Source organism: Coturnix japonica, chromosome 6, assembly GCF_001577835.2.
Source record: "Coturnix japonica isolate 7356 chromosome 6, Coturnix japonica 2.1, whole genome shotgun sequence".
Taxonomy (NCBI): Eukaryota; Metazoa; Chordata; class Aves; order Galliformes; family Phasianidae; genus Coturnix; species Coturnix japonica.
Window position 1 is genome coordinate 14,755,301 of NC_029521.1, and position 23,474 is coordinate 14,778,774.

General features: G+C 44.6%; 1 long non-coding RNA gene across 3 annotated transcripts in view; it reads left to right on the top strand.

The window, feature by feature from the left end:
- The first annotated feature begins 2,560 nt into the window (after nucleotides 1–2,560).
- The window catches only part of LOC107315902, a 73,917-nt gene continuing 53,003 nt past the window's right edge, over nucleotides 2,561–23,474 (top strand). For 2 of the 3 annotated variants that reach the window (XR_004307767.1, XR_004307768.1), the window contains exons 1-4: nucleotides 2,564–4,796; nucleotides 6,075–6,187; nucleotides 8,452–8,629; nucleotides 16,532–16,634. This is a non-coding gene — a long non-coding RNA (uncharacterized LOC107315902). Of the gene's footprint in view, nucleotides 4,797–6,074; nucleotides 6,188–8,451; nucleotides 8,630–16,531; nucleotides 16,635–23,474 lie in introns of all 3 variants that reach the window. The other variant, XR_004307766.1, reaches the window with a different exon arrangement.

Consider the following 23,474-nt stretch of genomic DNA (forward strand, 5'->3'; position numbering starts at 1 on the left):
TGCCATGGGGACGAGAGGTGCCCCATGAGCTTTTGGGTCAGTGTGTTGCGTCAGAGAGCCCCTGATTCGGAGAGAGCCACTGGCTGCAAGCAGAACACTGAGATATAACCAAAATCAGGTTAGAATACAGGAGGTCACTGGAATGAACTGGCCATGAACTGGAGTTTTTGCCCATTCCTACTTTTGCATGAAACAAGTAGTTCCAGGACTTTCCCATCAGCTCCACAAGCCACTGCTCTTTTAATCCCTACAGCTCTCATGAATTACAAAGGAGACTGGAAACACCAGCTGTTGTTTGGACCTTCCCAAACTTTCCTTTATCAGCTCTTATTTCCTTTTGCTTGTGATCTTGTCCAGTATTAACCACACAGTCACAAGTCTTGCAGGATGGATGTTTGCTCAGTTGAAGCTTTTAGTTTATTAACTAAGCTATATATTTTTGGCAAAACATTATTTTAAAGAATGTCATACTGTTTCTCTTTGCAAAACTGGCATCCCCCACTCTGGATCACAGTGTTGAAAATGAATGAGAACTGAGCTTTATTCAGGAGATCCTTATCTTATACCTCTCTTCCTATGAGAAGAGCACCGTTTCCTAAGCAATTTCAGACAGATGTTTGCTTAATCTGTCCTCAGAAACCTCCAGTGAAGTCATCCTCTTTTCTCTAGGCAAAGCTATTACACTGCATATTCCTCTAACATTCTTCCCAGTGCCCATAGTAAATATATTTTGTTGTTGTTCTTGCAATCTAAGCCTATAACTTCCTTTTTATGTACCTGTCAGTGACATGGAAAAAAAGTTACTGCTCCCCTCTTTCACCAATTAGCAAACTCCTGCCATCTTTCTGCTTGATTTTTTTTTTTCAACTAAGCAATTCCAGTTCTTTTGATCTTCCCTCTCATTTCATCTTCAGAGATGTCTGATCATTCATTTGCCATTCATCAGGATTCAAAGTCCTGAGGAACTGTGCATGTTGCTTAAATTGCCCCATATGTAAAGAAACCCACCAAAGGTGGCCTTTTTGGGACAGATTACAGTGAGAAGAGTAATTCATGTGTTTTGCAAAGGACACTGCTATTCATAATCCTGGTGTCTTAGCTGCTTTTTTTTTTTTTCCCCCTGAAAAGCCTGACATGGTTGACTCATGGATGTGATTCATCATCACTCCAAGATACTGTTCTGCAAATCTGCTGCCTCCTAAATTGTGTTTGCACAGCCAATTATTCTTGACAGTGTGGTGCCTGCTCTTTTTTCTTTCAGTTTGGATTTATTTATTTATTTATTTATTTGAGGGCATTATGTAGTTTTCTTATGCTTTGGAAAAGCAAGCTAAGGCTGTCTTATTTCTTCTTTGCCACAGAATGAAAATAGTCACAATAGTATTGAGAACATTTTTATTTCTCCACATTGCACTGGGGTGAATATGTGATCACTGCTGCCATGTCTCTCTGGCTGTATTTCCTTATATCTTTGGTGACAAACATTTTAAATAGTATTCCTGTCTTAGTCACTGCTCAACTTGGCTGTGCTCAGGTGTGGAGCAGAAAGAGGCTTGTCATTATGGACTCTCTTTCCTTACTTACAGAACTTGAAATGAGTCGGAGCTCTGCTGGAGAAGAAATGCTCATTATTCAAAGGGGATTTCTAAAGAGCTGTTGGAATTTTCTGTGCCCCAGTAATAACTCACAGAGTTTTAGAGTCATGCTATCCCTTGCTTCATCCTGAGGTGTGGCTTTGATTCATAGACATCACTACTGAATATAAAGGGAACTGTTGTGCTTGCACAGAATGGCCTGACTACGCTGCAAATATAGGTTTCCAAAATGAAATAGGCGCCTTTGGATCTTCATTCCTGTGTGCCTCAATTACTTTCCTGTAAAATGAAAATAACAAATCCCATTTTTTGAAGATAAATGAATTCAGCTCAGAAAAGCACTCAGCCACTCTTATGATGAGCACCAGAATAGAGCATGGGAGAAAGAAATCTACAGTTCCGTCTTTCGCAGTGAGCATAGTGCATAACACCTAACAGTAAACAACGAGATAATAAAAGAAGGGCAGAGCCACTTATTAAGGGAACACCATCCTCAACCCTAGATTAAAGACCCATTTCCTTGAAAATATAGTTGTGTAATTGAATCTTATAGCATGCCCTGTTTGTGGGGGAGCTTTAACACTACAAGGCAGTTTTAATTCTGGCATTGAATCCTTTTGGTTCCTTGGCTTTGCACTTCAGGCAGGATCTGTTCATGCTGTAGGCAGCGATGTGTGTGTTTGTATGTGCATAGTGGAGTAGGCACTGCATTTGGTTGCCAGAAAAACTAATTTGGACTCTGCTGGAGCTGTGAAATGCTGCTTACTCTCTCCTATTAGGGGAATATCTAGGGAATGGGGGAAAAAGTCTTGGGAAGCCTTGTGTGGCTTATTATTTTCCAAATTTCAATGTAAGAAAAGGTGAGTTTAATGTAACATTTGTGTTTAAAAAAAAAGGGGGGGGGGGGAAATAGGGGAGAAACGTTCTAACTCTTTTATCATCCTCATCCTTTCCCCTTCCTCTTCCAGTTCTGGAGCACATTTAGAGCTGGTTCAATACATTCACATGGTGCAAATGACCCACTGCCAGAGGGAAACTTCTAATTTACCCTTTCTCTCAGAATTCAGCTCCACTGTGGGGTCCTGCTGGTAGCCGTGATGATGCACAAGCTTGGTGGAGTCTGTTTCTCACTCATGATTGGAAATGTCTTTGTCTAAATACAGGCTGAGGGAATACATTTTCCTCACGAGCCCTTTGTTAGCTAAGAGCTAATGAGTTTGGGCTGGAGGGATCCTCTGTAACATGTTGATGACTGCTGAAGACAAGCTGTATAATATGGCCAATGTCAGCACTGAGGGAGGTAGGAAGTGAGATAGGAATAAAGTGAAAGTGGAGTGGCAAAAAGAAAGGGGTCAGGGACAAGCTGAGAAAGGAAGATGAGGAATAAAGGGAGCAGGAGCACAGCTAATACGTGACCCAGGTCCCTAGTGGCAGTTTTGGCTAATCTAAATGCTCACCATTGGCACGCGAAGCTGTACTCAAACTACTCCCTGTTTCCAGTAGGAAGAGATAATGTGGGCCAAGAAGATCTCTGCACCTTCAGAGCGCCAGAACAGGAGGGGATGGCATGTACAGCTTTTCATGTTTCACAGATGCCCATGTGATCTCCCATAATGCCAAGAACAAGTTAAGTCTCCCTAATCTGCTTGCTGGAGTGAACACAAGGACACATTTGATTGAGGCTGACAGGCGTGACCCTGGCTCTTCCCTTGGAAGCAGCCATGTCTGAACGACTGGGCCATATGGGCCAACACAGCCGAGGAAGCCAGGAGTGTACAGAAATGTTCTTACTACTAAAAGAGGTAAACTTGCATCCCCCTACAGCCAGATCTCACTGATACCTTAGCTGTATTTTCTACTGGGTAGTTTGTGCTGCTGTGTGCACTGGAAGTGATGGTACAGCTATCTGCCTTCATCAGGTTCTTTCCTCACTATATTCACCCAGGAACTGTCTTTCTGTTCTTTATTCTCAGTGTTAGTTGTCTATACCTCTGTTCAGTAGAGTTTATAGTGCGTGCCAGTGCAATTAGGCATATAAAAATAGCCTTCTTAATGCTCTGAAATGCTTCTAGTGAACATTTTTCCTTTTGGATTTGAGCGTTTATTGTGTATGCAATGTGTAATAAGAAGTATTGATTCTGATGATCTGCATGACTCACTGATGAACAGAGATGATTGAAAAACTTCAAAGAAAAGCATTAATGACATTGCTGCCTTCTTGGAAACAATAACATTCTCCCAACAAGTCTACTCATCAGGTCTAGCTATGCATCATACCGCACTGTTGTATGTGTAGAAGGATGTTCTGTCACTGCAATAAGGTGGTTGATTCTTCATTCATTTGTGTTTTTCAGGAGTTTGTGATCCCTCGATTTCTTCCCTCCATTGCCCTGAAACTGTTGATCCTAATGCATGAACATGGATAAATCTGTTCTTTGAAATTCTACTTATAGAATTTCTTGCAATATATATTCAATATCAAAGTTATGATTAGCGCTCAGTATCTTTTAAAGGAAGTATTTTTTGTCCTGATCTTGGCTGGTGTTTGGTATGATATACAGAAGGATGGCTATGCAGCTTGAGATTGGGTCCTGTGTTTAAGCAGAAGGGTCTTTATTCTAGGATAAGTACAATTTATGTCATCTTCTAGGAAAAGATGATACCTTCATGTGGTAATGGAACCTGTTGGTGAAGATGGCTACGTTGGTTTAGCACCTATAATGAAGAAGTTAGGATGGAGTGTGCTTACTGTGCCTCAGAAAGGTCAGGACCTTTTCAGTTGGCAGTCAAGGATGCACTGAGATCGTGATTGCCAGGACAAGCTGGAGAGCAGGCAAGATTTTAAGAACCTTTCAGGGAGATGACTTCTTTTTGTGTCCACAAATATGGCCACTTGCAGCTTTCCATTTGGATCCCAGAGCTGCAAAATGGCATTTGTCCACCAGAGGGCATGTGGGCCATTTTCTCCTCCTGAGCACAAAAANNNAAAAAAAAAAAAAAAAAAAAAAAAAGAAACAGGTTTCCAAAGCAAATGCTCTTCCAAAATGGGACCTTGCACTGGTTGCCTCGGCCTCTGCCATTGCAACTGGGATGCTGAAGAAACATGCATGGCCAACTGAGCTGGCAGCAGGAGGGCTGGTGTGACGCTGTGTGTGACTACAACAGAGCCATCCCAGTGTGTTGTGATGTTCTGCCTGCCTGGTGAGTTAAATCTAAGTCCTTATGGTGCCATGACTTTATAGTTCCCTAGATTGCATTTCAGACCCCAGTATGTGTTTACGTATGTATAAGCATGTGTGAGAGAGAGAGGTGAGCACACGTACATGCACACACCCTCATTTGTTCACACTGGGATTTGTATCCACACAGGCCCACTCTACAGCTTGCAAAGTAAATTAGACTTAAATGACTCTTTGGAAACAAAATAAATCAAATAGCATAATAGTACCATCTTTTTATCTCATTTGTTCCCATACAATTAGTAGTTTTACTGCCATGTTGTGACAGGTGACTGTGTTTGACCTTTGCCGCTTGGGTGGTTGGCTGGTGCTCAAACTAATGAAGACCCTTAATGGATTGGCTTTTGTGAGACTGTGAGCGGTGGGGTTAAAGAGAAAATGGTGCCTTAGACAGAGTCCAGAGAAGATCCTTCAATTAAACCTGAAGTCTATTAGCAAAGAAATATTGAGGAGGTTGAGAGTTAGCAATGATTTAACCAGCAGGTCTTCCTCGTGAGTCGTTAAAATTAAAAAAAAAAAAGAAAAGAAAAATCTCCCTGGTTATTTATTGTTGAGCGTGTGCCTGGACTCTCATCTTCTTGGGTGAGAAGTGGGAGAAGAGCTGTTGTCTTGGAGAAACCTGGGCTACAGTTTGTCAGCCCCTTGGCTCTCACACAGCTGCACTTGCCTTGAGCAAAAGAGTGAGAAAAACTGAAGCAGTAGCAGGAACAAATGGAGAGTGATGCTAAGGAAGATAAAAACAGATCTGTGGGATAAATAAGACTTTTTGGAACTTAATTGTTTTCCATGATGTAAACAAATTACAGTGAAAGAAAAGACGAACCAGGCAGCTTCTGAGCAATGAGCCAGAGGGCAATGCCCAGCTCCAGAGTATGGATAATAAACAGGAGTGGAGGGAAACTGATGATGAGGGTGGTGTGGGACAGGTGGGGACTGGTTGGAGCAGTACAAATGGATCTGACAAGGAGGGTGGTGTGGGAGCCGAGGGATGGCTGAGCTGTGAGCGCACTGGAAGAGCCAGGCCTGATTACAGCAAGGGGGCCATGAGGTCGTTCTGCTGTGGTGGATGCTTCAACAGCAGTAATGCACATGGCACGTACAACCTTCCTGATGCTCCTTGACTTCTCCTATAGCCCACTGTGAGTAATGAGCTGGCTGTTGTCCGTTTCTGTTAGCTTCAGTGTCAGAACTTGAGCATTTCCCATTCCTCCCTGGCAAACATTTTTCCTTTTATTTTCAGGACTTGCTTAACTTACAGCCTGAACATCATCTTGCTTTGAAGTCCTGAGCAGAGCTGGAGCTTCCTGTCCACTTCACTGGTCCTTTGGGTGTCATGTTGTCCCAGTCTCACAGGTAGGAAATGAGAAACATTTGATGAGAGAAAGCATGAAGCTGATAATATCAAATGGAAAGGCATGCCTTCCCACAAATCTCCAGCCTCCATGCACAGTGCAGTAAACCTCAAAGAGTTCAACATATCAGCCAGGCAAACAAAAGCTAAAATAGGACAGACAAGAACAGGTGTCCTGGGTCCTGATGCCTCCTTTACTCTGTCCTGTGCTGATCCATAGGCTCAGTCAGCATGTTGGAATCTAGTTCCTTCTCTTCCCCACCCCACATCTACTTGAAAGGTCTGCTCCCAGGAAATGCATTAGCTCTGTACTTCTCACCTTTGGTTCTGGGGATAGTGTATTGAATGTGCAGATTTATTTTTTTTTTTTACAATTATTCCTGCCCTGGCTGCTTCTTCGTGGTGCAAATACCTTACCTGACAGAACCACAAATGCCTGTATATGAGGTCAAAGCTGTACTGTCATGCTTGAATTGGATCTTTACACAGCAGCATCATGCTGAACTGAACACTCTGCACGGCTGGGATGGCAGTCATACAAGTACCTTTTGGAGGCAAGAAGTGGTGAAAAGTAAGGAAAACAGCCAAGAAGCCTCAATGAAAGGAAACTGGACTTTCTTTAGAGCCTTTGGCTGTGTCCCAGAGATGTGAGGGCAACAAAGTTGTAGGGGACTAGGCCTGCACTGAACACTGTGTTCCATGGCAGGCCCTCAGAGACAGACTCAAGGACTGACCTGGTCTTTGTTTATTCTTCTTCTAGTTACCTCTTTGTCTGTCTGTCTGGCTATCTAGTATTTAATTTATTCCCCGTGGAGCAATTCCTTTTACTCACACAGTCCCTCTCTCTTTCACTTTTTCTTTCCTCTGACTCTTAGACACGTGCCTCCCCCCATTTCTGCCTCCCCCTACTTTGGGGATAATTTAACATGTTACACACTAACTTTCCAGTAATGGCACTCCAGCTTTTTGAAATTCTGCTTCCCTGTTTTATGGCTGGGCCTCTAATGGTTATCTCGCAGCCCTGCCTCTGGCAATCATGTAAGGAATAAATAGAAGCTGACACAGTAATTTACTTAAATCTTCTCCACACTTTTGCAGCATTTTCCTCCAGAGGATACCCCCGAAACAACAATTATTTGAAATGTCACGCGTTCCTGCCCCTAGGCTACCGACAAATGAACATTAAATCTATTAACAACAAAAAAAATTAAATGTTTACTTTTCCGCGAAGGTAAAGGAGAAGCTGGAGAGAGGGAGGGATGTCTCCAATAAATTTCTTCTCAATAATAAAGAGGTGTAGTTAATGTTCTCTCTGAGCAGAGTCAGCTTGCGGCCCGCATCTATGAGGACAGAAATGTGATCCCATGACACTGCCACATGGCCTTGCCATGACATCTCCAATAGCCTCCTTTTTCTAGGCCAGAGACTTCAGTTTTAGGTTGGTGTTTTTGCAGATTAAAAAGATATTTGGTGGGCTTGAAGCTGTCATGAACATGGAATCTGGCTGCTAGCACGTGCCCTGGAGGCAGGAGAGGTAGGAGCATAAGAGCTACCCCCCTTGGTGATGGGAGGTGTTTCACAGAAAGGAAAACTGAGCATTTTAGAGCATTTAGAGCTCTGCCCCAATACCTTGTAAGCTGCATGTAGTGCCCAGCTCTTCATCTTTTATGCCCTGTGCTCTGTTTCATTGGTAATTAATACTGAGGGTGGGACAATGAAGGTGGACTCAGCACTGCACCTGGTTCTGGTGGATGGTGGTGGGAACACAGTGTTGCTTGACTTCTGTGGTTGAGAGTTCCCTACGGGATCTGGACAAAGCAGGCTTAAGAGCCAAGCCTAGAGCAAAGAGGACCATTTTCTGCTTCTGCATTTTGGGAAGTTCTAATCCAGAACAGATGAGTGGATCTCCAAAACCACTGTGGCAGAAATGAAAAGAGGCATCCCAAATCTACACTGATCACTTCAAAAAGTCTTGAAAAGACCAACCCAGTACTTGAACTTTCCAAATAAATTCCTTGTCCACGAATTCACTGTAAAATTCCCTTGGGAGCTTTTGTGTTTATATAGCTGGGAATCTGGCTCTTTGGTTTTTAAGTCCTTTGCCCATCCAAGTTCAGCAAGGATTGCAAAGGACAAACATATATTTTATTAGTGAACTTGATTTTTATGAAGCTTGCCAATGGCTGTTGAATGCTGTTCCCCACAGAACTAGAAATGAGTTCTAAACTCTGTTCCTTTCTTTTTCCCCTCCCCCACTTCTTTTCAGCAACAGAAGCTTGGGTGTAGCCCTCAAACACCGTGGAGAGAGTGTCACCTCTACCACACCATATGAACCAATCACTGATGTGAAATGTGAACAAAAGACCTGTTATCTGCCCCTTGAAGCAGGACATATGGACGCCTGATCAAGTCTCCACTCCTATTCCATGGTGAAAAATGACCAGGTACTTTCAACTTTGCTAGCACCCTGATTTGTTTTATCATTTGGCAAGTACAACCAGGACATGTCTTCTTTTCCTAACATGTAAATGGATCCCCCTTTGTGGCATTAGTTCTGACCCTCAGAGTCAGACAGTGGAGGAGACTGGTAGAACTGCTGTATTTAACTCCAAGTTCTAGTCCTCTTCCCTTTTGTTGTGTGTAAATGATGCTAGTCGACCTGCTAAGATGGTTGGTGATACATAGGTACTCAGGCATCTAGCAGCCTAGGTTGTTCTTGAACTGAGATTGCTTTGTATCCATGGGAAGCAGTGCTCCCAGGATGGTGTTCGCTTAGGAGAAGGCTGTCCAATGTAACTCTGGAGTTCTGCTACACCAGTCGATGCCCTCACAGGGTAGTTTATACAGTCCAAACATTCAGACTTGGGACAGGGCTTCTGATTCTTGTGACCCTCCTTGACATTTTGTTGCTACCTGCTATGACTCTTTAAAGAACATGCGTGAAGATCCTATTGCAAGTGTGTGATATATGTGCATCTGGAAGTGGTGAATTTAGTTCTCTGTCAGCAATCCCACTGACATCCAAGGGTGCTGCAGGAGAGGAAACTATCTTTTCTATTCAGACTATAGTTTTGGAGGAACCCGCTGCCAGCCACTAGGCCAGGCTGCCCAGAGTCACATCCAGCCTGGTCTTGAATGCCTCCAGGGATGGGGTGTCCACCACCTCATAAAAAGCAAGGCAGCTGTGTTACTTCCATGATCAGACTCCTCTACAACACATATACTCCATATGGGAAAGCACAGAGCTAATGATGAAGAGAGCACAGGGCTCTGCATAGGTCTTAACAGATTTATTCAGAGAGTATGTAGATTCTGGAGAGTTTACTGCAGGTGAAATCCATCTTAGTATTGCAACAAACTGATTTAAATAGTTCCACTGACAGCTAGAAATCTAAGCACCATAGTTATCCGAACACATGCAAACATGGTCATACAGCCTAATGTGTTGGGATGGACTCTTAGGTGGTGTGTTTATATTAATATACTTTTGTGTCACCCATTGTAAATTGCAGAATTTCAGCTATCCATTTCCTATGGCTAAATAGATGGATAATAATAATAATAATAATAAGATGAAGAAGAAGAAGTGGGAATTGTGGAGAAGTTTCACCCAATTACTTTGCATTAAGTTTTATTAGGCTTCCTCCTGTAACGGCTCCACTTTGATCTCTTCTCTGCCCAGATTCAGGTCTCAGCTCCTTATTTCCACCAAGGAAGATGAGCAGGGTAGCGGGGTGTCTGTACTGAACTTTAAAAAACAAAACAAAACTTTTTTTTTTTTTTTTTTTTTTTTTTAAAGCCCTGTAGCACGTTCTTGTGCTCTCAATTCCGGATAATGCTGGATCCCTTTTATCCAGCCCCTCCTCTTGCCCTTTCAAGTGAAAAGAAGACTCCTGTGCCCCCCCATCAAAGTTAAAGGGAGGCTTTAGAGAGGAAGGCTCAGCACGCTGGGGCTCTTGAGCCTGTGTTTAATCTCGTTTCCCGTTCCTGTGTGCCTCTGTGGCTTCCCTGCCAGTTTCTTTGTTGCCGAGTTTCTCATTTCCTTTTATTTGTGTGTGCGGGAGGTTGCCAGGCTCGCTGGAATGCAGCTGAAGTCATCTTGGGGAGACGCGGTTCAGCCCCCGCCCCGGGTTCTACATGACCTGCCTCACCCTGCAATGGGCTTGCCTAGCTGCACACCGAGTCTGGGAGAGGCAACAGGCGATAGAGGTGCCTACCTGGCTGCTGCAGGTGGGCAGGGTTGGCGTGTCCAGTGCTACATGGGCTGTGGAGGAGGACGGAGGTCAGGGAGAAGGGACTGAGGAAGATCTTGACTTCTGCAGCTGACCTGCCTTGGGAGGGGGGGCAGAGACACGTGCAGCTTTTGGCAGGGGAGGGGGACCTGATGTGTGTCAGCTATAGCCTAACCTCAGCTGACCTCAATGCAGTGCCCTGAGTGCTGACCACTGCTGTCACTGCATGACATTGGACTGAAGGTGTGGCCTTTGGCAGCATGCTGCAATTTGCTCCCAGGAACAATACAGGCTACGTTATGCTCCAGAGGGAGCGAACTTGAATCATACTCATGCAGTGGGGCCACAAATGTTGCTCTGGTTTGCACTGGTCTTAACGTTTGTCAGAGACTGAGTTTGTGTTTATGCTGTTTGCTGTTCCTTCAGCATTGAGGTACTACAGTAGAAGGTCCATCTCTTGGGGAACCTGTAAAGGTGATGTCCTAGTTGAAATCAAGTGTGGCTGGAGAATCAATTCTCTGATGCAGGTTGTTTCAGTTTCCCTTGCATCTTGTCCCTTCCACTAGAATGAAGATACAAGTAGTACTTCCAAGATTTTCACCTCTCGTAGACCACGTGGGGACAGTTTGGCACGTAGGATTATCATTCACTTCTGCTTAAAGTAGTCTTAAGGAAATGTAACTCTGACAGCATCGCATAAAACGAGTTGGTGTGATTAGCCCATTTGTTAGGTTGTGGAAATCAACAAACAAGGAAAGGGATTGTCTGGTTGTCAAAGCTGGACAACTTATGACCAGCCTCTGGAACTTCCTTGAACTTCCCAGAGTATGTATCGAGAGTGCAAGAAACAGGCCTTGATCCAGCAAAGGAACAATCTCTTCTGGGCTTCCTATTCTATACTGAGTTTCATCTGAAATCCTAGTAAAGTTTGTCAAAGGGCTTCTTAGGACCCTGAGTGCTCTAATGGGCCTTAATGGTCCTGACCAGTCTCACCTGGAGCCTCCATTCACACCTTTTGCTGATGAGCCCCCAGGCTCTATTTATGCCTGGCACTGGGTTTCCGCTCTGCTTGGTTGCTGTGGGACTGGGTTCTGGCTGGTGACCAGTGAGGTTGTGGATGCCCCGTCCTTGGAGGTGTTCAAGGCCAGGTTGGACGGGGCCCTGGGCAACCTGATCTAGTAAATGTGTATGTTTAGTGGCCCTGCTAGGCAGGGGGGTTGGAACTACATGATCCTTGAGGTCCCTTCCAACCCGGGTCATTCTGTGATTCTGTGTGATTCTGTGATTCTGTCCCTGCCCTGCCTGTAAATGTTGTGCTCAGCTCCCCAACCTTTAGAGAGCAAATGACTTGTGCTTCTTCCTGACTGATCTGGGATAAGACTTCAGAGTGGGGAAGCTGAATATGGTAAGCAAGGTACGTAACCTGGATCTTACGTGGCTACGTAATGGGGAGTATGTAACGCACTGGAACATGGTTTCCAGCAAGGAACATGTTCCTTTCTCATTGTTTTGAAGGCCTGTGCAGGGACCCCAAGCATTCAGTCCTGCTGTGTTTCAGCATTTTCATGTTGTTCCCTTTTGGTACATGTTCTTCTGGCTTCCTTTGTGTCAAATAAGTTTTGTGAGAGCAGGTGGTTTTAAGACTGGGGCTCTGTAAGGATATTTTTTCAAAGTGCTTCAGGGGAAGAATTTTAGGGAGGGATCTCAGGCCAAACCAGTCCACTGACTAAGCTGGATCAATCCAAGTGTTATTTGTTTTATTTATTCGTTTGGCAACTTTTAATTTTACATCCTATGTTAAAAGACTAAAAATCCTTTGAAAGTTTATTTGGCCTCTGGAAAAAGGTAAATGGAGAAGACTAGTTTTAGAGAGCTGAGACTGAGCAGAATTTCTTTAAGTTGTCAGAACCTAGATAAACCTATACCACTGGTAAGTCAAAACAGGTACAGTTTCCCTGCTGTTTATATATTTGATTTGTTTTCTCTACCTTCTACTTTTTGGTACTTACAAAAGCAGTAGGTCGTGATAATATCTTATATTTAGTCCATCCTGCTTTGTAAAGGAAGGATGTATTATCTGGCTTCTCAGAGCTTCAACAAACCTGTCTTTTGTGGCTGCAAGCAGTTATTGTTGTGCTGCCTGGACCAGAACTGTTAGGCTCCTGGACCCTCTGGCTATCAGCCAGCATGGTATCTGCCAGATCTCCCTGCTGCTTTATTCAAGGAGCTTTTGTGCTGCCATTGTCTCTCTGTTCCCTCTGGACAGGTTTGTGGGGTTGTGCAACTCTGAGTTTGTGTAGCCCCTACCTGGATGTAATTGTTTTGGCCTTGTGCATAGAACAGCCTGTCAATCTGCAACCACGAAACTCCTGTATGAGACCTAGTGATTGCATCACATGTCAAGAGGAAAACTGAATAGTAAATATAATCCAGCAAGCAGGGTAGTGTCACTTGCAGAGGAGCAACTCCTTTCTTCCCCAGTCTCCTATGAGTCTGGGATGCTGGCTAAGCATCTAGCTATAAAAGTGAATCACTCCTATAGAGGATTTCTCTAAAATTTCTAGCACATCTTAAAATGGAAAATTTATTTTTGTATCTAAGATGTTAAGAAAGCTTCTGACAAGCACAGTGTCTTATTTTTATGATAGAAAAATACTTTTATTCAAGCATTTTCTTAAACACTTCAGCTTTTCCAAATTTCACTTTCTATTTTTCTTACTTTAACAGCCTCAAATCTTATTCCTGGTTTTCTTCACAAGGATGGAGTACTGTAGAATGGCAGAGCAGAAGGAAAGCACATCTTCTAACCACTCTGATTATCCCCTGCTGCTGCTTGGCATCCACACATGCTACAAGAGGAAAAGCCAGACCTGGAAACAATCTGCTGAGAGTTTCAGATTCTCTCTGTTCCTTCTCTTCCAGTCCATTAGGCCAGAAAGGGAATGGCAGTCAACAAGTTTTTCATCTGTAAGTGTAGTCCTGGGATTTCCCCAGTTTTTTTCCCCCAGCTTGAGCTGGAGACCAATTTCCAGTTATCAGTCATGCTCAGCTGAACCTCTATTCTGATTTTTCAGAACTGATTTTTTTCACCCCCTCTCCTTCTCACATTAATATCTGCCTTGAACTTATTCAGGATACAGGTGGATCACTCCTTAGCACAGGTCTAGTTCCAACTCATGTTAGTTACTGCTTTCTGGATATAATATGGTCCTAATGTGTAACATAATTATCCCTCGAGAAAGGAAGGAGTTTTTGCAGGGGTTTGGCCCAGGTCTGTTTCTGATCAGTAGTTGTTTTAGTCATTTTGATAATGAAATGGAAACCACCACATACAGTCTGCAGGACATAGAAAGCTGAAAGGAAGCTGCAAATCCATTGGAGGATGGGGTTATAATGTAGTTTGGTATGCTGAGGAAATAAACTAAAACTAGACAAGTAAAATTAAGTAGGTGCAAAGGCAAAGCTTGACTAAGCAAAGGAGTAACTTGGGCACTGCATAGTGAGGACAGGTTACAAACACTGTGAAATGATAGTGCTGTACTCCTACAGTAAGGACATGTTTGGGTTTGGTATATATTAATGCTAGATTCATTGCTAAGACATGAGATTCCTGCAGCTCTCTGTCATCCTGCTGTGGAGCCTTGTCTAGCACAAAGTACCACACTTCCAGGTCTGTGTTAGTCCTTTGGAGAATGTCAGTTGAGAAGACCAAGGAGTACACATGGAGCTGGAAACTGGGTACTGTGAGGAAAGGTTAAGAAACACCTTTAAGGGAGTGTGGGAGAGAAAACTGTGGGTGTAACATCCAGTTTCCAAGAGCAGAAAGGAATGATATCAAGAAAAAGGTGAACGACTGTTTGCTGTGCCCACCTGCTACTGAGCAGAAAGAAGTAGGTTTGTATGTAATGGAGGAGACAAGGTAGTAGAAAGCCCTTGCTGACTCACAGAGCATGAAAACACCAGTAGCTATTGGAATCTTGGCTGGGGTGTTTCAGAACATACATCAGCTAAGAATGATCTTCAATGTATTGTCTCAACACAGCAGCACACAGGGGTTCTCAGAGCTCTTCTTCCCAGTCTGCATTTCTGCCTTTCTCTCCATCCTTCTCATCAGCCTGGGAACTGTCAGAGCAGTGGGAATTTCAGAGGAATCTGTACATTCTCCCACTCTGTAGTGATGCTTTAGATTGCGTAGTTTGATGCCTAGCTTGTTTGAAGGCTCTCTATCTGAAAGATTTCCATTTTAGAGCCAAACTGTCTCATGGGCAGGTTGAGACATGGTTACCCCATTTACTGTAAGATTTCTCACATTTGAGGGCTCTGACCATATTTGTGCGTATATATAAACACAATTTTTGCAGCGCTGGACACAAACAGGCTCTCTTTCTTGTAGTACCTACTATATCTTGATATGATTTGTGACTGTTGGTTTTCCCTAACAAAAAACATCTGTGGGGGGGGGATGACAGTTTGAAGTTTTCTTTTTTTCTCAATGTAAATCCTCCAGGATGAATGAAAACATGTAGCACAGTGTATGGATTCCCCCAGCAGAAAGTAAAGCTAGCTACACTTGTCCTACTTGATGCAAAATGCTTTAAAGCTTTCCTGCTTGGAAGATGACTGATTATCAAACTATTACATAGTGCTACAGATCACATCTCTTCTTTGATTGAAGATTAAACTGGCAATGATGGGAAGAGATCCTTGGGACAGGTATCCCCTGGAGGTGAGCAGTGCAAAAAGCACGTGGCTTTTTCACCACATTGGCTCCTCTGCTCCACACCATTCTAGCAGCAGCCCTGTGCTCCCCCCCTCTCTGTGACCCTGGCATATGCATGGCTCGTTAGCAGCAGCCTGGCAATCAGGAGAGCCTGCTATGGAAGCAACTGCTTTTCCAGAGCTGTCCCATGTGCAGTGTAGTGTGGGGGCTGTTTGCCAGGGTGAGGCCTCTCTGCAGAGGCACTGGGCAAAAGGAATAAGCTGGAGCAAACTTTGCTTCCTTGCTGAGTGCTTCCCACCTTACGCTCTGGCCTGCCCAGCCAGTCACTCTGCTCCCTGATGTGCATGCGGCCGAGTACCAGGGAGCAGGTGGAAGAAGAGCCATCTGGCTTCACCCAACCTCATTTCCAGATTGGAACTAGGGGAACTAGAACAAAGGATGGCAGTGCCTGGACCAGGGAGTCTCTGAGTAGTGTGGGAGTCTCAAGCTCTCTGCAAACAACTACCTGTATTCCCATACCTTTGCCCCTGCATCAGGACTGTACAGGCTGTATCTCATGGTTGGGATGCCCTGGCTTGCTTTGGTGTGCCTGCTGCCTCTGGGCCCCATGGTGCCAGCTGAGCATCTCCTGGCTTGGGTTCTGCCTTGCTCCAGGCAGCCCAGCTGTGTGGGGCTAGTCATCGGGGAACAGGGGCTGGCAGAGATGAATAGAGGATGTGAACAGGTCCCTTGGTGCCCTTTTCCCTCAGTCTTGTTTCCCTCTCAGCAGGGGGAAGCAGTCTCTGCGCAGTCCTCTGCCGATTGCATCGGGGAAAGTCATTAAAAAGAATTAAAAAGGAAACAGAGAGAGAGGAGGAAAAAACCCAACAACTCAACAGCCCCAACAGTCACAAACTTAGACAAAAGAACAATGGAATATTCCAGCTCAAAGGCCTTGTCCCTCCTGCCTGGCAGCAAAGCAGAGAAACACTCCGGTTCTTTACTGGGAGGAGAAGGCTCAGAAGTACCTTGTACCTTCCTTTCCATCTCACCAAGCACACCACCAGCTGAGGTGGAACCCAAAGGGGTTCTGCTAATCATAGAATCACAGAATGGCCTGGGTTGGAAGGGACCTCAAGGATCATGAATCTCCAACTCCCCTGCCATGGGCAGGGCCACCAACCTCTCAATTTAATACTAGACCAGGCTAATGACAGGGAGGTTGGGTTCTCATCCTGAAATGCCCCTTGCTGCTGTGCAAAGGGAGCTTTTCAGCAGTGGTGCACTGAATGACTTGCCTTAGTTTACTCACATGTGTATTCTGATTAATGCTGAGTATTGATTTGAGTCTCCGTGTTTTTATGCCCAGCCGAACTCTACATCCTGTAACTGTGCTATGTTCTTACAGTTTGCAGGTCGTCTTCGTACAGCTTCCAGTGCTGGTGTGAAATTGTGCCACTTTGTGCACTCATAGCTGAGCAGAGACAGAGCCTGTGGAAACCAACAGACATCAGTCAGGTAAGGGTGTTTTGTGGCCTGTTTCTGGGGTGGGTGGTGCCCTGTTAACTTGTGCACTTTGCATCCCTACCCTGAGGTGTTTCTTTGCGGTGTTTTGAGGCATTTGCTCTGAGCATCACCGTGGGGACAAGCAGGGGGAAGGTACACAATTTGTATTTCTTTGATCGCTGTGTGATTGTGCTCTCACTGTGTGACAGTGAAGGTGTATGATGGACTACGTACCTCTCTCCTGTGTGTTCTGTAGGACAACAAAATGCACATGCACTCTTGTACAGACACACACACACCCTCCAGGCTCCAGTGGGTGTAGGAGAGAGTGTGTGTGTGTGTGTGTGAATGCTATTTAAATAAAAAAGAAAGGAAGTGAATCAGGGTCGTTTCCATTTTAATTGTAAAACAGATAAGCACTAAACACTTTGAAAAAGTAAATGACTTGAGAATAATTACTATCTATTACTCTGCGTCCCAGGGGGGCAGTTGGAGGAGCCCAGATGGCTACAAAAATGGGATTTAGCAGAAAATTGAAGACATTATTCACCGTAACACATTATCAATTACCTTCATATCAATTACAATAACCTTACATTAGAAGAAGGGCCAGGAGACTATCTTCAGCCCCCAGCCTGAATAGTAATTGCACTACCCCTATGGATGTTGTGTGTGTGTGTTAGGGGGTGGGGGGCACCACCGGGTTGTGCAGGGGCTCTGGCAGCTCCCACTGCTCGTGGTGGAGATTATTATAATGGCTCGGGTCCTTCTCCCTCCTCTTCTTACAGTCACCTCGTGGAAGGTTTTTCTCTGTCCTGTTTGTGTGCTCTAATGGCTCGAAGGGCAGCTGATGTGGCTCCTTCCAAGAAATTCTGCTTGGCTTGCCATTTGGGAAGTTTGGAGTGTCTGTGCAGAAATGGCTGTTTCGCACCAGTGTCTTCTACTTTCCTGTTCCCTCCCTCAGCCATTTCAGCCAAGCTGCTCATCTTATTAATGGGGGCTGGTATGCAGTCTAAGGTCCTTTTCTATAGGTCCAGGGTTTCTTTGGTGCAGCAATCTGGCTCCTTCACACCCTGTGCAGGAGGTGGGAACCGCTCCCTCTGCCAGTCCCAGATGGGGCACCAGCTCGTGTTTACTGTAAGCGCTCACAGAACGGTCACGAAGGCCTTGGGTGGGATATGGAGGTGAACCAACCAAAAACAATTAAAAAAAGAATCTCTTGACCTATTCTCCAGAGATGGAGGAAAGCATCCTAGGGAGGAGCAGTACCGAGGCTGCTTCAGCAGGCTGGTTGCATGAAGGTAGTGCTAAGGACATCCTGTTGCCTGTGGCTGTCCCTTGTTGCCAGCTGGGGCAGCCCTCAGAGCTGCTGGTAGGTCAGTGCTTCTTACTGTCTGGCTAACGCTTCTGGCTTGCCATGGTGTCATTCTGAAGTCCCACCTCCTGCATTTGTGCTTGATCCTGCTCAGCCAACTGTTTACACAGGCAGCATCCAGATCTAGCTGTTGTGGTTTTATTTTCAGCCGTGATCCAAACAGGATTCACTGCCATGGCCTCCATGGTCTGTGTGCAAATATATGCATGGGAGATGAGCATTTGGACACATCAGGGCAGTTATGAGTTAAACTCTTGGTGACACTCCCTGCAGCCTCCCCCCTCTCCCAAATATGCAGTGGAGTGTCCAGTGGGTTAGTGCATGGAGAGGACTAATTGCTATTAAAAGGCTTTAATCTGGGAGATTAGTGCTGGCTCCAGGCGCTGTTTGCACACGAAGGAGACGTTTCCGATGAGATGAACTAGAATTCGTCCCTGCTGTTTTGTTGATAGAAAATCATGTTCCCCTTGGTTTTTTCTCTTTATCTCTGTCTCTCTTGCTTTCTCTCTCTCTGATCATTTGCTTTTGCATCTTCCTGGAAGTTGAGCTAAGAGCTTTATTGTTTTTAGAGTAACAATTCTCTTTGACCTTTGGGATCGGTTGTTTTTTGGGAATGCATGCAGGCCTGCATGTACATACACATGCAGCCAGAATTTTGTGCTCCAAAGAGTGATTAAGGAAATGCATCCTGGTCAAGAGAAGTAATGATAAACATGTTTTCCCTTTGCTTGCTGTTGAGTCTCTTGCGGGTGGCTGAGGTGCTGCAGAACCCTGCCTGTAATGCAGGCTGGGCCAGTCTCCTTCTCCTGGGCAGAGGCCTGATCCAGGAGATGTAAGAAAGAGATGTTGCAGACTTAACATCTTAAAGCTCCCTGCAGAGGTAATTAGTGGGAGGTAATTAAATGATTACATATGGGAAGGTGTAGAGCATTGCTGGACCTCCAGCATGACCCAGGAAATGTCACCATTGACTTTGATGAACATTGGATCAAGCTCAATGGAAATTAATTTGATAACACACCAGATGTGTCCAGAGAGCCTGTCCATGAAGGAGACACGTTTGACCTGGGAGCACAGAAGTCTTTGTGCTACTCTTAGCAGAGGATCAAAAACCAGAGATGCTTACTCTGAGATCACTGTTGTCAGAAATCCAAGCTTACCATCAGGTCTGACTATCTAGGCAGGTAATTGCTGTTGCTCTTACTGTCCAGCTAGAGTTTTCACAGCATCCTAAGGACATTAGGTGCCAATTTCCTTGGAAAAGTGCAAAGGAATTTAAAAAAGGACAGTATTTGTATGTAACTTAAGTGGGAGTAACTGAAGGCATTGTATCCCAAGGGAAAGAATGTGTAGAAACTTGAGGAGAAAAGGAGGTCTCAGAACCACAAGGTGACAGGTTCCTTCTGGCTATGGGGGTGGTCAAAGAAAAGTTATCACAGAAAAGTGGTAAGTGGGAATGAGCCTCCTCAAATCAGCGAAGCTGAGAATCAAGAGGAGGGCTGAATGGGGGCAGAACTGATTCAGGGTGTGGGTCTTCTGTACAAGAAGGTAAGGGCTTTTCAGGGAAAAAGTGTTTTATTTGCCAAGTGTCATGCACTCCTATGCTCTGTCTGAATACTATAGGCAGTGCTGTTTTGCAGGATGCTACCAGAAATTTCCATGAGATTGCACTGATGCTTATTTTGCACCATCCGCAGGTGTTTTAGGAGGTGGAAATCAGGCAAAGATCAGAGAAAGGAAAATTAAGTCAGCTCTATAACTCTGGGCTGCTGCAGTGGTTGTGGAGCCCGTTGCTTGGCAAAGTGGTGCCAGGATATGAAGTGTCACAGCATGGGTCCTCTTAGGAAGGCTTTGTAGTGACTGGAATTCTGAATAATAGTCTCTCTCTCTCTCTCACACACACACGCTTTCAACCTGCTTGAAAATCCAAACTGTTGGCCAGCAGGAGGCCAAATCTACTGCTTGGGTAAATTGCTCTAGTTCCATTGTTTGCCCTTGTTCCCTCAAGTTTGCAGATGATGCTGATGTAACCAATATGAGGATCTGGCCTCTAGCATGTGTTTGTCCCATCTGCTGTCCAGCATGTTAATTTTCATGGAAGACACAAACTTGCACGGACTGTGATTTTAAGGAGGGGCCCTTTTCCTTTCCAAGAGCCAACTGCGAGGCCTCAGGGGCCAGATTCTGCAAGGCAGTCAATGCCAAGATCAGGAGGGGATGGGAACCTGGATCCTGGCAATCTCTGGCTTGTGGTCCAACACCGCCAAGGCCACAGAGAAGCATGTGTTAGACTTTAGCATAGAAGCGTAGATAATGTTAAAGTTTTTTTTGACAGCAGCATCCTTGGGTGGAAGGGCTAGGCTTGCAAAAATCAGACTTGGCTGAAATGAGCCTTGAAAAAATCCTTGCAGGGTTTAGGAATATTGGGGCAGGGAACATATTTCCACTGCAGGTGTCAAACACTGTAAAAATACTGATTTCATTGAGGAAAAAAGCCAAAAGGCTGAGCAGTTTGAGGGAGGTGTACCTGTTTCTCGAGTAACTGCTGCTTTGTTAACAAATTAACTTATTGTTGAAAACAAAATGTTTGCTCACCTTGCCTACATCCAGGCATTCTCCCCCTTTGCTTGGGCCATTCTGTGCTCAAATTTTGACATCATTCTCTCATTTTGTATGTGGTTTCCTAAACCAAGTCCTGCTTCTGGGAGCAAGATAAAGTCACTTGGACACTCTATTCTGATATGAGTATCCTTGTTCTCTCTTCCTGGCCTTCTTCATCAGAAAGCCAACCCCACAGAGCACCTCTGCTGCCTTGGACTGCTGTGGCCAAATATTTGCTGGGTGGACTTGGTTTCAACTCCCCAGAATAGGAAGGGAAAAAAAAAGGCAACAGATAGGTAAGAAGGGCTCCATTTCTTTGCTGATCCTCTTCATCCCTTCAGTTTCAACAGGAGCAGAAGCAAGTCCAGACTATTGTTCAAATAATCCTTCTTCTAGCATTTGATACTGCAGATATATATTGCTATTAACATGTAGATACCATGATGTGCTCAGTGATCTCAAAAGCCTTGTATTTGAGGCATAAGGTCTGTGATACTTGAGATTTATTATTTTTTTAAAGGTTCAAGCCTTATTTAAAAAAATAATTATAACACTGTGAATCTAAATTCTATCCAAACCACTGTTTGCTTTTGTTAATATCATTAAGATACATTTCTTGCTTAGTAGTGACTTACGCAAATGGCTTATATTATATTTGGGTGGCAGTGTTATTAACTCCTACTTCTGTTGCAGGTTTCTTGAAAACTAATGAGTTTCTGAAGATCCCAGCTCTTAGAATCAGGTGAGCAGATGAGTGTCAGCTGTCCTTCTAGTTCATTACCTTTTCAGTGTCTGTATGTCCAAGGTGTGTAGGAAATCAGAGTAAACATCCTGGGAATGTATTAGAAGCTAGGAATGCAGAAGGTACTCAATATATGATGATATAGAATATTTTAATGACTTTAAGTGAACCTTCTGTTTTTAGCTGAAATGGCATACTGTTTCTGAGTGCCTTGTAATGGAACTTTCACAGATAGGCTTCTGGTCTCTGCCATGTATTTGTGGAAATTGCACTTTTATCTTATTTGTGTCACTGAATGATTAGGGAGATCCATTTGATCTGGAGCTATGGTGCTTGGCTGGAATTGGCTGTTCAGTGTTTGAGGAAGTGTTTCATGTGCTGTAATGTTTCATGCAGGTCCAACCATGTGCATAAGTTGCACAGAAGTACCCCTCTCAAAAACATGGGAGAAAGTGTTTTTGGGAAGGGAACTGTGCTGATATTTAGAGAAAGAAGGAAAGATGGTGAATGGTGCAATACCAAACTGAGAGCAAGAGACTCAGGGCATGTGGGAGAGCCATGCAGGAGCACACTGTGAGAGGCACATTCCAAAATAGGAGGACTCTGACTCAGCCATTGGAATTGGAAAGCTCCATGGACACCAGGCAGCAGGGAGCTTGCTCAGCAACTGACTAATCTCTTTTCTCTGAGCTGGAACTATCCGAGGATGGAGTTTGCCCCTTCTATCCTGCCAGTGACTTTAGAAATTTTAAGAAAAACTAAATTAAACCTGGCCCCTGATGGGTGTTCTGCCTTCCCAAATCCAATTAGCCAATCGTGACTTTTCACTTAACCACAGTGACTTTAATTGGATCAGAATAACAACAGGAAGGATAGAAAATTACAGGAATGTACTTAGCATGCAGGATGGAGCCTTGCTTGCAAGCATCATCTGTAGCATCTTTCTTGAAACCAGAGCCCTGGGCACTTCCAGCTACATCTGCTTCTAGCTGACAGTTCTCAGCTCCTGCCAAAGCACATTCCAGGCCTTAAAGAAGGGAGCTGAGTGCAATGCCTTCTTTGCACTTGGTGGTGCAGGGTCTTTCAGCAGGTGACAGGACTGTGAATGGCCACCAAGATGGTGAGCACTGGCTTGGAGCTGTGCAGAACTTAGGCCTTTGTGCAGCAGTTTTCTTTTGTGCTGCTAGTGAAGAATGTAGGGGAGCCCTGAAGTGTGCATCCCTGTCCTAGTAGCATTACCAGTTGAGCTTTAGAAAGCAAAATCCCAGCACATCAGGGCAGCAACAACAATCCTGTTACACCAGCAAAAGGCTTGGCACTGACAGATGATCTAGCTATGTCATTAATAAGATATAAGCTTCTTTCAAAATGATGTGTCCTCAGATTGCTCACCAGTGTGAGGGAATGTGGCATTCTTCAGTGTAATCTGAAATAAGCTTTTGGAGATCAAGACGCACTCAAAAAAATTTAGGTTAGTGATTTCCTTTTTATTTCTTCTTTAGTTGCCCAGGCAAAACTCAGTTCCCTTTCTCTTTCTTGTTTCTCCTTTCCTACTTTCAGCACAACTTAAAGGGCCTCTCTTGTGCCAAAGCACATTTCCTCATGCAGCCCACACTGCCAGTCCATATCCAAGGGATGCCTTGCAGCATCAGTGAATGTTGATCTGGATTTACACGACATAACAGGGATCAGATTTTTGCCCTCTGGGAGCTGTCAGTGGATGCAGACTGTGACGTAGTGCTTATCCAGCATGCACGCAGGGGACCCTGCTGCAAATCAGGAATGACTTCACTAAATTCAGTGGAGCTGAACAACCATAAATGAGCAGAATGAGGCCCACACATTATCCCAGGCTAGCACGATATCTTTAACAGGCCCTAATTAATTCAGCTGCAGCATGTAGTCATTAATCCCAGTGGAAAGAGCAGCTCACCACTACATGACCTGGGCTCCAAGAGCTTGCTATCAATGCACCAGTCTGCTATCCTGGTGTGCAGCCCTCTGCAGGTCTGGCAGGTCAGGCACAGCCCTGGGCCAGAGCAAATCCCAGCAGGGCTCCTTTGGTGCCTCCAGGTGTGGGTAAGCAGAAGGCTGGTAAGAGGGAGGAAAGGCCAGAGTAATATATGGCACGCAG